This window comes from Bos indicus x Bos taurus, chromosome 4 (genome assembly GCF_003369695.1).
Source record: "Bos indicus x Bos taurus breed Angus x Brahman F1 hybrid chromosome 4, Bos_hybrid_MaternalHap_v2.0, whole genome shotgun sequence".
NCBI lineage: Eukaryota > Metazoa > Chordata > Mammalia > Artiodactyla > Bovidae > Bos > Bos indicus x Bos taurus.
In genome coordinates, this window is record NC_040079.1 from 24,953,834 (window position 1) to 24,966,150 (window position 12,317).

The 12,317-nt window shown below is 41.0% G+C and overlaps 1 long non-coding RNA gene across 2 annotated transcripts in view; it reads left to right on the top strand.

Moving 5' to 3' along the window:
* Positions 1-12,317, top strand: part of LOC113891204 — a 75,676-nt gene that overhangs the window by 25,062 nt on the left and 38,297 nt on the right. For both annotated transcript variants that reach the window (XR_003510691.1, XR_003510690.1), the window contains exon 3: positions 1,796-1,891. This is a non-coding gene — a long non-coding RNA (uncharacterized LOC113891204). The remainder of the gene's footprint in view (positions 1-1,795; positions 1,892-12,317) is intronic.

Below are 12,317 nucleotides of genomic sequence, written 5' to 3' on the forward strand. Positions count from 1 at the left end.
TAGTAATCTATTGCCATGTAACAAATTACCCCTGAATTTAGTGGCTTAGAACTAAACAAGCATTTTACGGTCTCTTAGCAATTTCTGTGGTTCGTGGGTCAGGGATTTGGGAACTCTTGCGAGAGTTCTGTCCTTAGAAGCAAGCCAGTAGATTCAGCCCACATTCAAGGTGGGGAGGAGGCAGGCATTAGGTTCTACCTTTTAAGGAGAGGTGTGTCAAAGAATCTGGGGACGTTTTAAAACCACTCCACTATCTGTGTTCTGAAGAAAAGGAGGGGTGTATGATTTTGAAACGAAGACTACCACAGTATCTAGCAGATTAATCTGGTAGCAGTGGCAAAGAATAATTGAAGAAAGGGACAAACAGATTGACCTTAGTGCAGTAATCCAGCAGTAGGGTTAATGGTGGAGCTGGCTGGGGAGATGAGAGAGAACAGTGGTGCTGCAGAAAGAGAGGGAGATGAGAGTAAAAAGTGGTTTCAAGGTTTTCTGGCCTGCAGAATGATCAGGCATGTAGTAACTGGAAAGAGAAAACAATTTTGAGGGGATAAAGGTGCTTGTCTGGTTTTGAACATTGAAGGGGAAATTCCTAAGCCCTTGAAACATGAACCAGGTCTCATGTTGAAATGTCTAGCTAAAGAGGGAAACTTAATGTGAAGTTTAACCCTCATGTGAAGTGAGGGTTACACTCTTCAAGGGATGAGTGTACAGAGAGGCAGACCAGAGAACTGAAGACCAAATCTCTGGGGGAAACCATGATCTGGAGTCTGATTAGAAGGGAGTGAAAAAGTTGGCTTAGACCTCAACATTTGGAAAACTTAAGATCATGGCATCTGATCCCATCACTTCATGGCGAATAGATGGGGATACAATGGAAACAGTGAGAGACTTTTTTGGGGGGTCTCCAAAATCACTGCAGATGGTGACTGCAGCCATGAAATTAAAAGACGCTTGCTCCTTGGAAGAAAAGCTGTGACCAACCTAGACAGCATATTAAAAAAGAGAGACATTACTTTACCAACAAAGGTCCATCTAGTCAAAGCTAGGATTTTTTTAGTAGTCATGTATGGATGTGAGAGTTGGACTATAAAGAAAGCTGAGCACCAAAGAATTGATGCTTTTGAACTGTGGTGTTGGAGAAGACTCTTGAGAGTACCTTGGACTGCAAGGAGATCCAACCAGTCCATCCTAAAGGAAATCAGTCCTGAATACTCTTTGGAAGGACTGCTACTGAAGCTGAAACTCCACTACTTCGGCCACCTGATGCGAAGAACCAACTCATTGGAAAAGACCCTGGTGTTGGGAAAGATTGAAGACAGGAGGAGAAGGGGACAACAGAGGATGAGATGGTTGGATGGCATCACCAACACAATGGACATGAGTTTGTGTAGGCTTCTGGAGTTGGTAATGGATAGGAAATCCTGGCATGCTGCAGTCCATGAGGTTGAAAAGAGTCAGACATGACTGAGTGACTGAACTAAGAGGAGCTGGATCTGTAGCATTAGAGAAAGATCTGGCTGTGTTCCTGATAAGAACAAAAACGGTGACGTGATGGAGAACTTCAGATATCAAGGAATCTGAAAAGAGTGATGTTTGAAATGAATGCATCTGCCTGTAAGATTATTACAGGTGACAGCAGTTTAAGTGAAGTAGAACAATTTTGGAAATTGGATTATAACATTTAATTCGATGATTAACTTTTTAAAAAAATGTGCCTAAAGTGGGAGGATGAGTGGCTGGCATGCCTTTCATCGCTTAGATTCTGAGATCTTACATCCTTCTTGCCTCCTTTTAGCACCACCAAGCCTTCCTGGAGTGGAACTTTTGCTCAGTTCTTGGCTGGAGGGATGCAGTACGACTTTCCTTCACTTGTTTTCAGGGACTCTTAACTGTGAGTGAAGTCAACTTACTTTCTGATTTTTTTTACTTCTCATACTGTTTTGACTGTTCTTATCTGTGCTTTTCCCCCTCCCTTCCTTTCCCTTCCCCCTAGTGTGGCTTCAAGATGAGATCCAAGCAAGGGGTCACCTGTTTTCCCTTTTTCTTATCTCAGCTTGAAGCACAATTCTGTTATTCATTGGTGGTGTTCACTGAACTTGCAGAGGTGATTAGTGAATCTGATTAATACAGCTGCTGACAAATAGAAACACTAAAGTGACAGATCATTTTGAATTCTTTTATGTTGTGTGTCTGTATATGTATTTAATCAGCTTTCAAGGTAGTAAAGGAATTGTCAGTAAGGTGGAACAAAAAAACGTGAAAATATTTTAAGAATCACTGTATGTGAAATAGTTTAAGATTTCTATAAGGACTTGAGATCAGATGGGCCAAGGAATTATGTAGTAGAACACTGACATAGCCAGAAATGAAATCTGAGTTTTTTCTCCTACATAGAGTGATGATGATTATTTTGATTTTTTTACTAAGAGGACTATTTTTTTCTTTAAGAATAACTTTTGAGTCTTCTAAAGACTTTGAGAAACTAAATTAGCGTTCTGAATTAAAGAGTAGACTTTATACTGTGGAAAAAGAAAAACAGAACTATTGCTGATAAATACTAGCACAAAAAGAACTGACTGCTCATGGTAACATGGTCTCTGAATAAATAGGGCAGCATTAAAAGATGTATGCTAGTTCTGCATTGTGCATGGAAGGTGGGCATAGGAAGAGCTGAGAGGCAGGGGAAGGGGAGAAAGCCATCAGGAGTGAGGGAAGTCTGAGAAGCTTTGGGGTGGAGAGTGCAGAAAAGAAGAAACTGTTAGAGGAAGCATGAAATGAGAAACATGGGCTCTAAACATGTCAGTACTGCCACGACGACTCTTACATCTAGTTTTCATTATATGTATTAAGATTTTATGTCAGTGGCTATGAGAGAGAGGGACAGACAAAAAGTGAGAAAGTGTGTCCTAGGAGAATGCCGATTTTGTTGTTTATTTTCACAGTCAAATGTATGGATATATTTTCAAGGACTGTCTCATGACTTCCACTACTTGTACTTAGGCAGCGAAAAAGCAGTTGGTGTGATTAATTGATGTATTTCCCTTTTCCTGCCTCCGTCTGTTCTGTCCCCTCCTCTCTCCCTAATGTTCTCTGAGACTCACTTTGAGCACCATCAGTCCCAGACCCTTCCTCCAGTGGCCTTCTCCCATTCCCAGTGCTCCACACCTTGCTGGGTTCCTCGTCCTCCTCCGGATCCCTTGACTCCAGAATGTCCTGGGAATCACTCTATCCCTGGTCTCCTCCAACATGTTATGTAAATGTCTATTGAGGTGTTTGTTTTCTCTACTGGACTATGAATTCCTTAGTGGAAGGAGTCGAGTCTTACTCACCTGTGGATGCTGCTGCTGCTAAGTCACTTCAGTCGTGTCTGACTCTGTGTGACCCCATAGATGGCAGGCCACCAGGCTCCCCCGTCCCTGGGATTCTCCAGGCAAGAACACTGGAGCGGGTTGCCATTTCCTTCTCCAGTGCATGAAAGTGAAAAGTGAAAGTGAAGTCGCTCAGTTGTGTCCGACCCTCAGCGACCCCATGGACTGCAGCCCACCAGGCTCCTCCGTCCATGGGAGTTTCCAGGCAGGAGTACTGAAGTGGGGTGCCATTGCCTCCCCACGTCTAATGAGTGTTAGTGGAATGAACACACGACTGATTTCCCACGCCTTGTAGTGTCTACACCACCAGCATGGCAGGGGTATTGCTGCACTTCGATGGTCAGGAGATCTGGTGGCTAGGGAGACAGATCACGTGAGCTGCAGAGAATCTTTTGTAGACTGAAAAAATGAATAGAGTGGACTTCGTGACCTTGAGATGCTCCTCCGAATAGGTTTCAGCCACGGCTCGGGAGCGAGAGCCAAGTGTGGATGGATGAGACTGTGTAGTACATGTCACAGCAGAGCCTCACACACCAGACCACCTTGAAAGCCTGTGCCCAGTGTAGCCTGGGGAGGTTGGGAAATGGGTAGGCAGCTGCTCACCTCGTGGAGAAGAAGGAGCAGGGTGTACCAGCCATAGAGGTCCGAGGATCACTGTTTGAGAAGTTGAGAAGGAGCTTGAGGCTCCTGGGAGTTGGTAAGTAGACACGTGGTAGGAAATGAGATTGGAAGGAGCCGAGTTTGTAATCCTGATAGTTAGTCATTGCCCTGTTGATTGTGGGGAACCATTGGAGATTTTAAAATCGTAGGAATGGCACCGTTTCACCATTTTAGAAAAATGCTCTGGCAGCAGGGTGAAAATTGGACTGGATGGGGATAAACTAAAGAGAATGGACTAGTTAGGACATGAGTGAACGAAGTGGTCCAGATGAGCAAGATGAAGGGCCTGGATTAGAGCACTGACAGTGGAGGTGTGGAAGAGGAGACCAGGTGGAGTATGCTTTGGGAGGTAGAGTTCGTGAGATTTATGGACTAGAGCTCCATGTAGCAGTTGTGAGAGAGATGGAAGAGTAGCAAATGGCTGCTGATTTTTGAATCCTCTAGCTGTTGGATGTGGAGAAGGCAATGGCACCCCACTCCAGTACTCTTGCCTGGAAAATCCCATGGACGGAGGAGCCTGGTGGGCTGCAGTCCATGGGGTCGCTAAGAGTCGGACATGACTTTTCACTTTCATGCATTGGAGAAGGAAATGGCAACCCACTCCATTGTTCTTGCCTGGAGAATCCCAGGGACGGGGGAGCCTGGTGGGCTGCCGTCTATGGGGTTGCAGAGTCGGACACGACTGAAGCAACTTAGCAGCAGCAGCAGCAGCCATTGGATGAGAGGAAGCTTGGACTTGGTTTTGGACATCTGAAAAGGGGGGGCATTGAAATGGCAACAACTAGCAGACCATTGGCAATGTGACTCCGAAGTTTAGGAGAGATGTGGGTGGTGGAGTCACATTGTGTGAATGGGCGAGATTACTAAAGGGGAAATAGCTGGGCATAATGAGGGCAGCCCACGCAAAGGACCCCTGGACATGCCAGCCTTTAAAGGGAAGGAAAAGCCCATTGAAGAACAGCTTCCAAAAGGGAAGTGGTCATGCTGTATTTAAAATGGATAACCAGCCAGGACCTACTGTATTGTTTTATTGGAACTCTGCTCAGTGTTATTGGCAGCCTGGATGGGAGGGGAGTTTGGCGGAGAATGGATACATGTTATCATCGGTATGGCTGAGATCCTTTGCTGTTCACCTGAAACCATCACAACATTGCTAATCAGCTGTATTCCAATAACAAAAAGTTTATAAGAAAGGGAAGTGGTCAATATCAGATGCCATCAAGGGGTCAAGTTGGGATGAGAAGTAGGATGAGGCCATTGAATTGGATCAAGTCAGAGGCTTCATTCCAGTGGCTAGGTGCTGTGGGTGTTAATGAGCATAGACAATGAGTATGTATAGACCACCTTAAAAACAATTTGAAATCGGAGGTAGATTCAGGAAAAGGGTAGTGGGAAGGTCTTTATTTTGGCATAAGGTAGTATGCTTCTGTATATGTATAAATAGTATATATAGTTTTGTGTTTTTTTTAACCTATGAGTGTTTCTCTGAATTCTTAAATTTTCTGTCTTGTGTCAATGAAAAACCTTTTTTTTAAAAAAAAGACCTAAGCAATGATAGTGACATACCAAGGTTGTTTAAGTGCATGATCCTGACAAAGTAAAAAAGGTCATTTACAGAACAGTTATTTCTAGAACTCGGGACCTTCATGGAAGTAAGCCAGTGGGCTTCAGTGTTGTTTGAAGGCTGCGCTTATCTCTGCATTTTTGTTCAGTGTTTTGCTTTGAAAGCTTGGAGAGCACCACTGAGTTTTTGAGTTCTGTGATCAGTTGCTAAGAGAGATCTGAAGTCTGAAGTTTGTGTTGACTTTAGAAAGTCATTCTCTGAAGCCCATTTTTGGAGTGAGTTTAAAGAAAGAAGAGTACCAAAGCCAGGTTCAGTCTTATAGTGGATGCTTGGAAAAGGATAAGTGGTTCTCTGGGACCATTGGAGTGGATCAGATTACCTTCTAAAGTAATGATGAAAACAAAGACTTAAGTCAGAGGGACTATAAAACACCCTAAATTCTTCCTTCAGGCAAATGATACCAAGTCATCAAGGATAGATAATTGTTTTCTGTCCATTTTATTTATTTTTTTTAATATTGACAGAAATTTTATAACCCTTGTCATTGGTACATGTTTAACTGTTTTAGTATCCAAGTAATTAGGAAGTACGGAATCTCTTGCGCTTTATTTCAAGGCTCTTCTGTTGTTCTGACTGCATACATTTAAAAGCAACTAATTAATATCCATAGTGAAAAATATCTCATCGTAAAAATCATGGATAAGGCAGGCACTTGCCTACCTGGAGTCAGGGACTTAAACCACAATAAAATGTTTATAACTTATTGTTTTATTCAGATGTAAATGAAAGAACAATGCTCAAGATAAAGCAAAGATACCTTTAAAGTATACCTTTGTGTGACCCTTGCTGAGTCAGGTGAGTCGGTGATGCTGGACAGAGAGAGTTATAGAAAAAATGACCTAGCAAGGACCCAGGCTAAAGAGAACAGGTGGGTGAGGCTGAGTATATATGCTCAAGGAGAAGGAGTCTCTGAAAGGGGACACCGAGTGGTGCAGCGGTGGGTCTAGTGGCTGGGGGGAAAGCTTTGTCCTTCGAGGACTAGATCTGGGGCCTGTGGGGAAAAAGACTCTCTCTGCCTCAGGACTCAGAGAGGTCACCCTGTGTCTGGGAATGGAGGTAGAGCATCCTAACAGAGAGTATTGGGTTCAAGGAGTTGCTGACCAGAGGGAGAAGGAAATCGTGGAAAGCCTAGGAGAGTCCTTTTTCTAGGCCTACCATGAAATTGCCCATACTGTGCTTAAAACTTAATCCAAATGGATAGCATTTGTAGTCCCAAGGTTCACTCGTAGTAAATAGATGTACTCTCAGTCTGTTACTCAGTAAGGAGTATCAGTAGGGGATTCTTGTTCTCAGACAAGAGACAGCAGGATAATATCTTCACAGGGCAAAACTGATGCATTTAATTCAGGTAGGATGAGAAAACCCAAGTGTTACATGTAGAAAAGTACTTTTTTTTTTTTTTTAAACATAGCAAGTGATCCTTAAAATTTCTTCTTTAATTTCCATAGCTCAGAACATGGCTGGATTTGGCCCACTTAAACTGCTGTAGGTCCAGGAAGGGTATAAACCTGCAATTTATTCATTCACATAGGAAGGAACTCCAGTAGCATCAACAGAATGTAGAACCTGGAGGTATGATAATATAATATGATTGTGCTTAGTGTAGGTGGAATCCTAAGACTGGAATAGGTTTGAGGTTTGAGGTGTTCGATCCCTGGTTCGATTCCTGAGTCAGATAGATCCCCTAGAGAAGGGCTAGGCTGCCCACTCCAGTATTCTTGGGCTTCCCCTGTGGCTCAGCTGGTGAAAAATCCACCTGCAATGCAGGAGACCTGGGTTTAATCCCTAGGTTGAGAAGATCCCCTGGAGAAGGGAACAGGCACCCACTCCAGTATTCTGGCCTGCAGAGAGTCGGACACGACTGAAAGACTTGCACTTGGACTTCACTTCATTTTCTTCATAGTCCAAAACTCACACCCATACATGACTGCTGGAAAAACCGTAGCTTGGACAAGATAGACCTTTGTCAGTGAACTAATGTCTCTGCTTTTTAATATGCCATCTAGGTTGGTCATAGCTTTTCTTCCAAGGAGCAAGTGTCTTTTAATTTCATGGCTGCAGACACCATCTACAGTGATTTTGGAGTCCAAGAAAATAAAGTCTCTCACTGTTTTCATTGTTTCCCCATCTATTTGCCATGAAGTGATGGGATTGGATGCTATGATCTTAATTTTTTGAATGTTGAGTTTTAAGCCAGCTTTTTAAAAATTATTATTTGTGTATTAGTCAACATAATGTATTTAGGATTTATTAAGTCAACAGCTAAGTCTTAACACATACTAAATACAAGTGTATTGCATGTTTTGAGTGAATACTATGACAAAATCAGAGGCAAATGTTATTCTCAAGTGATCTAATGGGAGCGGAGGATGGACTGAGGATGGGGAACTTGGGCTCTGTGGTCCGACCCAACCTGGGTTCAGATCCTCATTTTGACGTATACTAGGTATATAACCCTGGATAAAGCTGCTCAGCCTCTCTAAAGGTTCCAAGTTTATACATCTAGGACATGTCAAGACCAGGATCTGTGTAATAGTACCTGTTTCATCACAGTGCTGGAGCTAATGGTTTGTAAACTTAGGAACTTGGGAAGTCCTCTGTAAATCTGGACAGCACACACAGACGAGAATACTGCCCTATGGGGCTAGAGTATTGTGACTTTGCTAGAAGTTCAGTGGTAGAGATAGGACTTGGGGAACTATCTGTATGGAAGCAATCACCCAGACTGTTGGATTCTGAATGACATTGCCAGAGATAAACTCAAGAAAAACAGGACAGAACACAGAATCTTGATTTTTTTTTGCTTTTTAATCCACAGAAGTGAACTAGCAGTTATATTTCTTATTTTCTTTAATGTTTTATTTCATTACCTTATGATAACTCAGATGTTAAGGGAGTTGAATCAGGCTGATACCAGTATGAAGATAATTTAACTCATCAACTCTTTTTAACACAGAATTTTGAGCCAGTTGTGTATCCTTGTCATCGGTTCTAGCACTACATCTCCTTTTTAAGTTCTGAAAATAAAACAGACTAAGAAGTCATCTTGGTGGTTAGCTATCAAACTCAGGAGTTTGGCTGACTATTAAAGATAGCTAACTAGAGATGGAGGGTTTTCATGCACAGTGAATGAAACTGCTCAATGATAATTTGGTAAATATTAAAGAAATGGTGGAGATGGATTTCTTAGCTCACTGTTTTGTTCAGACATTGTGGTCTCAACTTATTTGAATATCTCCAGATGTTTAATATCACTGATTGCCCTTTTTTAAAAAAATTATGTAATGTTTGATACATGGAAAAGGGCATATAAATCTATAAATTAATAGAACATTATCAACACATTGAAGCTACTGTGTTGGGGGGAAGCTTAACTCATTTACTTCATTATTATAGCTTACTAAACATTATTCATCCATAATTAAATACTTCCAGAACACCACTTCTGTGTCTTCTGCCAGCTGTCTCGTGTGAACCTGGGGTCTTTATTGGTCAATCGGTTCCATGTTTGAGAAAAAAAGAGCTAGACATGGACCAGAGGGGTGTTGGGATGAGCTGGAACTGATTGTTAGGAACTGGGTGTTAGGATGAGCTGGCAGTGGCAGTGTCCGTCACCACATCTAGCCAAGAAGAGAAATCCTTTGGCTGCCTCAGTCCCTCCTCTGGCATCTGAAGTGAAATCCTCTTTGGCTAACTCCGCCTGGAGCCCTTTGTGACCAGGGATTCTGGGAAGTGTAGTTCTTCCTAAGTCAGATGGCTACAGTACACATCTGCACGCGTTCAGTTCCTGTACTTCTTTGTTGTATTGTAAACCAGAGACAGTCATAATTGTTTCTGCTTAGAAAATGTCAGAAGAGTTATTTAAGATATCAGAATAGTTTAAAAATAGTTTTTAACTTATGTCATTGTTTTCTTTTCCATTAAACCATATCTTTATTTTCAAAGCCATGAGATAACTTAAAATAGGAGTAATGCAATCTTACCTTCTTCTGTTAAAAGAAAGAATTCTTTTAGTTTGATAAGTAAGTTGAACCTTAAGCTAAAATAATTTTAAAAATTATCCAGTACAGTGCTATCTAGTGATAAATAATTTACTTTCTGGTTGAAGATAACTGCTACATTTTACTTCTTGATAAATTAAGAACTTCACCTTTAATCATGCCTAACTCCTAATGGACATGAATTGGAGCAAGCTCTGGGAGTTGGTGATGGACAGGGAAGTCTGGCGTGCTGCTTTCCATGGGGTTGCAAAGAGTCAGACACGACTGAGTGACTGAACTAAACTGAACTCCTAAGACATATTGTAGGGGACAGTTTCTAAATAAATCAAATATTTGTAAATAACTAGAAAAGAAAAAAAAGAGCTAGGAAAAGTTTTTTTTATCCTCGGATTTTATTCTCCCCTACATATACTTAGGTAATGAGTCACAGTTTGTCTTTTTACTGGATACCATTTTTAGGAGAATTTTCTGTTTTTGAGTTGAACAGGATTATTTCAGAAATGTGGTATAGCAGAATGATCATGGCCTTTAAAATCAGGCAGACAAAGGTTTGTATTTGGGGCCTTATTTTTCTTATAATCTGCCAGGCAGTGTTCCAAGAACTTTATATGTACTGAATCATTAAATATTCACAAAAACCTGATGAGGCATTTTGCAAATGAAGAAACCAAGACTCACAGAATGGTTAAGTGTTAGGGTGCTTGTCTCATTGCTTTTAGCTTATTTGTGGATTTGTTTCTCTAAAACAGAGCAACTGTTTGCAGGGGAGGTCTTGTATGTTTTCCCAGCATCTAGTATAGGTTCATATGTCTCCAGGTCAGTTGGTGAATATTTGATTTTTTGATTTATTCTTTTGCTTCCATGAAATGAGACACAATAGCCCCAGCAGGACAATAGAAAATTAAATTGTTTGGTTAAAATATCCATGTTTTCTTCAAGCGAAAAAATACATAATTTTAAAAAAGTATTATATAGTGAGAAACTGGACTAGGTTCTAGTATCTTCATGGTCACTTTTTAATTTAATTTTAATCTCAGCTATACATGCACAGAATTCGGAGTCCAGGGGCTGTACAAGGCTTGTTATAAAACTCAGCCATTTCCTGACTGTTACCCACACCCCAGTCCCTGCTGTCTGGAGTGCAGCTCTAGTTCAAGAACTAATGGTTTTGTTATTTGCCTCCACATCTCTAAATAGCACGTTGCTCTTTGTCCAGTTTTCAATTGTTCAGTCTTAGGCATTACCTTTGACTTTTCATGATAGAGGAAGAGGATTTCTCTTGCTTGTGCATTGTCGCTCTGTGTGCGGAACTCTCCTCCCTTTTCATTGTAACTATAATTTAATTTTGAATAATAATCAGTGTTTACATTATTATGACCATGAAAACATTATTCACACCTGAGGCAATATAATCCATGGTTACTTTTTTTTTTTTTCTCCAGCACAGCTTTTTGTTTTCCCGTGTTAGTAACTTTTTTTTCTTTTTGAGAGAAGACATTGTTTGCTCAAATTTTATGTATTTGTCACTTGTTCCTCCCTAATCTCTTCCCTGGATGTCTAAATATAGTTAGGATACATGGCCTTGACCCAGTTGTTTAATTCTTCTGCTAAAATACTTTGTCATTTATGGTATTAGAGGTCCAGATGACATGAAGACTTATGCTACTTGTATCTCTAAAACCTTTTAGTTGCATGAAACAGACATCTGGATGTTTGATGCTGATCATATCCTCAATGGACAGCACTGCTGATCAGCACTCAGCCCTCCTCTCAGACCTAGTGGTCTTTTCTTGGGTAGCTGGAGGGTCTCTGCTGCCACCCAGAGTGGCCATGGGACTCAGGGTCTGGCTGGAAGTGGAACCACGTTTGTGTGTGGCCAAGACTGCTTGTCAGCAAAAGCTGTGTCATGCGTACCTAATAAGCTCGCAGTACTCGCAGTCCAATCAGAAGATCAGAGAATCTTTGATTAGGGAAATGTACTTGAGTCTTTTGACAGATGGAAGCGCTGAGTTATCTTTTATAGTGAATAGTCGATAGTAGAAGATTGGATAAATAAAGTTGCTAGGGTGAAATAAAAAATAAATTGCATAGAAGATATGGACAGAGATTAAAATTTTGTTTGAAACAAGAATAAAACAAAAAACTCTTGGCAGTAGCTTCTCAGAGACTGTTATAGAAAGTGATGTTAGAGACATAAGCATAAATGATCCAGTGACTTAGCTTCGTAGATGTTTTGTTTACCTCCATCATAGACCTGGTATGCTTGTGAATAGTGTCTAAGATGTTCTTTGGAGGGATGACATAATTATTAATACCTTATATATGTATAGAAGAAAACCTAGAGTACAGAGTGAACCTAACTTGTTTTCACAGAAAATTTGGTGCCGAAACTGTCATTCTCGATGGCCAGCACTAGGAGGCCACAGAGACCATGATTCTGAAGGACTCAGGTTATGCTTCATTCCTGTTGGAGCTGAAAAAGAAACCTCTAGGGTATAAAGCCCGGTTGAGGATTAGATAAACTAGATAGTCATCCTAGTTTTCATCATGCAGGAATAAATGAGTTGAAAATATGCAACGCTATTTCTTTATATGCTTGTGACATTGTAAATAAAATAAGCAAAGTGTGTATTCTTAAGAATGCACTTTTTAAAATTGTACTTC